We start from the raw sequence: 5,674 nt of genomic DNA on the forward strand, positions 1-5,674 counted from the left end.
ATCTAGAAATCTAAATAAGTCAGAACATGTCCTTAATAAACCAAGGACTGGAGTTTAACAATCCTGAAAAGGGATGATACAAGTAGAGGATTCTTGAAAACCAGCCTTTGCTCACACTCTTGTTTTGCAGTTTGGTGCAGATGGCATGGTCTTTAATAACTCTCTCTAGTAAAGTAAGTAAGGGAATGCTTTCGCATACAAAATCTCATTCATCTAGTGTCCCTATGAAATAGGGAGGGCAAATATTATTTCTACTTTTTACAGTTAAGAAAATGAGCTCAGCATTAGTATGCTGCTAGGAATCACAGTGACTGGATGGCACAATTAGCAGCTGAAACTAGTTCTCCACATTCTCATGTGGTTTTCATGTCTATGATGAAGCATTCCCAAGCACTTCCAAAGTCGGCCTTCTACCTTCATCTTCAAGTTCCCCCAGCCCAGCTACCATCTCCAGACTCCAGGGCTACTGTGCTCAGTTCTTAAATCCGTCCCACCTGGGACCTCCTATTCCCTCTCTTTTTAGATGGATATGGCTAGAGAAATCCATAGAAACATTTACTTTTTTTGTTTGTGTGTGTGTTTGTTTGTTTTTCAACTATACTTTTCAATATTGTTTTGTATTACTCTCAGGTGGACAACATAGTGGTTAGGCAATCATACACTTTACAAAGTGTTCCCCCCTGGATATTTCAAATGGTCTCCTCTAGACATGGGGCATGATGGGTGCTATAGGGGAATGGCTCTAGAATTTACCTAGAATTAACCCCTCTCCCCGCTGGCAACCATTAGTCTGTTCTCTGTATCTATGAGTTTTTTTCAATCTTGTTTGTTCATTTATTCTGTTCTTTAGATTCCACATATAAGTGAAATCGTATAGTATTTGTCTTTCTCTGACTGACATATTTCACTTGGCATAATACTCTCTAGGACCACCCATGCTGTTGCAAATGGTAAAATTTCATTCTTTTTCTTTTTTGATGGAGTAATATTGCATTGTATATACTGTATATGTACCACAGCTTTTTTATCCACTCATCTATTTATGGTCACTTGAGTTGCTTCCAGATATTAGCTGTTGTAAATAACACTGCAATGAACATAAGGATGCACATATTCTTTCAAATTAGTGTTTTGGGTTTCTTCTAATATACACCTAGAAATGGAATCGCTGAAGGCAAAGAACATACAGTGGGGTAAAGACAGTCTAGTTAATAAATGGTATTGGGAAAATTGGACAGATAAATGGGAAACTAGACCACTTTCTTACACCATATACAAGAATAAACTCAAAATGGATTAAAGATTTCATTGTAAGGCTTAAAACCATAAAACTCCTAGAAGAAAGCATAGACAGTAAAACCTCTGACATCTCTCTTAGCAATATATTTTTTTTCTGATATATCTCCTTGGGCAAGGGAAACCAAAGAAAAACTAAACAAATGGAACTACATCAAACTAAAAAGTTTTTACACATGAAAGGAAACCATCAACAAAATGAAAAGACAACCTACTGAATACAAGAAAATATTAGCCAATGGTACTTCCTATAAGAGATTCATATCCAAAATTTATAAAGAACCCATACAACTCAACACAAAAAAAGCCAACAATCCAATTTAAAAAAATGGGCAGTCTTGGCCCATGTGGCTCAGTTGACTAAGTGAAAGGTTGCTGGTTCAATTCCCAGTCAGGGCACATGGCTAGATTTCAGCTCAACCCCCAGTGGGGAGCATGCAGGAGGCTGCTGATCCATGTTAGGCTTTTACATCCATGTTTCTCTTTCCCTCTTTCTTCCTCTCTCTCTAAATACCAATAAAAATTACTAAAACAAACAAAAAAACACCTTAAGATTCTTTACCATCAAATCAAAGTTTTAAAAAAATGGGCAAAGGACCTGAATAGACACTTCTCCAAAGAGGACACACAGATGGCTAATAGACATGAAAAGATGCTCAACATCACTAATCATTGAAGAAGTGCACATTAAAACCACATAAGATATCACCTCACACCTGTTGGAATGGCTATCATCAATAAATCAACATACAACAAGTGTTGGTGAGGATGTGGAGAAAAGGGAACCTTTGTGTACTGTTGGTGGGGATGCAGATCGGTGCAGCCACTGTGGAAATCAGTATGGAGGTTATAGAGTAATGGTTCATTTAAGAGCCAGGGTTCTGAAACCAAACTGACCTGGATTGAGTTTCTGCTATTTGCTAGCTGCACAACATTGGCCAAGTTCCTTAACCTCCCTAGGACTCTGTGTCTTCATTTACTTAAAACAATAGTAATAGCTGGCATTGATTGAGCCCAGACTACTTACATGCTAAGTTTTACATACATTATCTTATTTAACCCTGACCATGGCCCTGTGAAGTAGGTGCTATTATTATCATTTAATAGCTAAGAAAATTGAAGCACAAAGAGGTTCAACAGTCTGCCAGAGATTATATGACTGTAAATGATGAAACTAGGATTCAAACACAAGCGGTCTGTTTCCAAGAACCATGCTTTGAATCACTTCTTTCTTCATTTGAGGTTGTAAGGATTAAATGAGCTAATACAAGTCAGGGCACCTGCATAATGCCTGGCACATAAACAAGCCTTAAGTAAATGTTAACTGTAGTATAATTTTTAGCATTGTCATTTGTTCCAAAAGATATCTGGACCAGAAAACAGGTTTTGACATAGGGTATTTTGCATTCATTGCAGTTAATTGCCCCAAGGTATGTGTCTTGCAATTTAACTGACAAGCCTCTGTTATTACCCAAATAATCTCTGTATTATGGGTTACCTGGTTAAGAGATGGGCTAAATGGCTGGCAACCTTTTTCATTTTCCCATGGGAAAAATCCTTCATACTAGGAAGAAATATGAAGTCACTTATGGAAACAAATGGTGTCCTGAGCAATAGCTAGCGGAACTGCAGGCAGTACCCAGATTGTGAAGTTATATTTCAAAAGTACATTTGTCTATTGTTATAAGCTCTGAATACATAGAAATAAGATTGAAAATAGTGGTTAATTTCCAAACCTATTCACAGAAGTCTATTTATTTAGCACATTTTAAAGTTCAATGATAAAAAATCATGCCCCTAACCCAAAGGTAGGCCTAGGGACAAGAGACCATGTGATTAAAGAATAAGAAAAGTATCTTTTCTGGTACAAAGGAAAGTTGACATAGAGTCTATTAGTTATCTGCTTCTCTGTAACAAATTACCCCAATGCTCACCATATTAAAACAATACATATCTATTATCTCACAGTCTCTGTGGGTCACCTGGGAGTGGCTTACCTGGGTAGTTCTGCTCAGGATCTGCTCAGAATCTGCTCAGGGTGAGGTTTCAGTCAACATCATCCAGACTGCAGCCGTCTGAAGGCTTAACTAGGGGGATCTGCTTCCAACATTGCTCATTCACATGGCGGTTGGCAGGAAGCCTGAGTCTTCATGACATGGTAGCTCTAGCTTCCCCCAGTCCAAGTGATCTTAGAGTGAGAACAAGAAGGCAGTTGCAATGCCTTTTGTGACCTAGTCTTATAAGTCACACACTGTCACTCCTGCCAGAGTCTGCTCATTATGACCCATAGGCTATTCATTAAGAGCAGTCCACACTCAATGGGAGGGGGAAGTAAGCTTCACCTCTTGAGGGGGGGCATATCACAGAATTTTTGAACCTATCCTAAAATCACCGTGGAGTTTTTGGCTGCCCTCCCATCTCTCTCTTTAGGTACCCAGTTATACAAAATAGTTAAAATAAATTGGAATGCAGAACTTCCCAACAGAGTTTACTGTAAATACTAAAAAAAAAAAAAAAAAAAAAAAAAGCTCTCGCCTCAACTTTTCTAGAAAACATCTCTCCCCTTTCTTTATAAGGAATCTCATTTGAAGAATTTATACTGGAGAGCTATCATACTCCTGGAATATTTGCTTCTTCATTTGTATCATTAGAATTTCAGGCAGTACAATAAACACATTAAAAATAACAAATAACCTACTCCCAAATGGGTGGATTAAGATATTTGGAGTTAGGAAAGCAACCTTCAGTAAGCTCTCTACCTTCTGCTGATAATGACCTAAGTGCCATGAGGACTGAATATTTTGGGTCTTGGGGACCATGGAATCTCTGATCGAGGTTTTCTAACCTGACTCGCATTGCTACAGTGCTATAAGAATACTGTGGGCCTTCAAAAGCGAGGGAGTATTCTGGAATCCAAAAGTGGTTGGTACTCTGGCACCTGAGACGCAAAATTCAAAAGTGTCGTCTGAATCTTCACAGGAAAATGATGTTTCATATGAATTTTTGTTGTATTTTTTGTAACTTGAAATTTGGTGATCCATGTAGACTACTGTTAAAATAAAACATTTATACTGGGGGGTGAGGGCATGTATGGGAGTGGGGTGAGGGGGGGCAATGGGGAGATATGGACACATGTAATACCTTAATCAATAAAAAAATTGAAAAAAATACAACATTTATAGCCTTGCCGGTTTGACTCAGTGGATATAGTGTTGGCCTGTAGACTGAAGGATCCTGGGTTCGATTCTGGTCAAGGGCATATAATCGATTTGTCTCCCTCATATCGATGTTTCTCTCTCTCCCCATCCCTTCAAATCTCTAAAAATCCACGGGGGGAAAAGTAACAAACAAACAAAAATACAACATTTATAAACACTGGATAAATAGGAGTTTGCACTATAATTCAACTCCAAGTAGAAGCTAGGGTTTGACCTAAATGATGATTTCTCCTGACAGTGTTTGTTTTTTTTTAATTATTATTGCTGTATTAAATCTTATTTGAGATTTAACCCAATTTGAGAATATGATGAAGCCTAAGGGACTTACTGAAGAAAACACGTATGTCCACAAAATTTTGCTCATATGTTTAAGACTTCCCAAATTCCTAAAATCCATCCAAGGAATCATCGTGGTGGTGGTGGAGGGAATGAAGCGATTGCCATTCCATTAAAATTTAGATCTAAATTTGAAGCTTTTTCTCAGAACTTAATGAATTTTAACTTCTTGTAAACAGAACTAAGGACCAGAACAGATATTTCTACTAGATTTTCTCTGGTTGGGTTTAGTCCATATTGTGACTACTTGGAGGCAAAAGGAAGGTGGAGTGAGCACAAAGAGAACAACGCATATTTGATTTTTAAAAATAATAACTATACATTAGACACAGAGCAGCTGACGATCATATAAACCTTGCCCTCTCCAAGTTGACCCTGGCCAACTTGCCAGAGAGGCAGCAACTCGGGAGAAAAAAGCTGCTTGACTTCCCACTTACAAAAAGAGCTAAATTGGTTTCCTGCTGAGTATCCCCGACCAAGATCCGACCCTCGATTTTTCCGAGGCCCTCGTTCCGTAGAGCGAATTCCCAGCCCTCGCGGGACCGTTCGGCTCGACCCACTGACCCACGGGCTCCATCATCTGTCTCACAACGAGGGGAAGTGGAAGGGCCGCGCGGGACTGGGGCTTCGCCCGTGTGTAGCCCTCGCGCAAAGGCGGGCGCGCAGGGGTCGGACAGACAGGATCCGGGCGAGGGTCCTGGGGACGCGGCGCGCGCCCCTGCCCGCCCCTAGCGGCCGCCGCAGCCCTGCGCGCCCGCCTGCGTGTCCCCGCGCCGACCCCTCCCTCGCGCGCCTCGCCCGCGGCTGCTCCGGCGCAGGCGCGC

The sequence above is a fragment of the Plecotus auritus genome, assembly GCF_963455305.1.
Source record: "Plecotus auritus genome assembly, chromosome: 1".
Lineage (NCBI taxonomy): Eukaryota > Metazoa > Chordata > Mammalia > Chiroptera > Vespertilionidae > Plecotus > Plecotus auritus.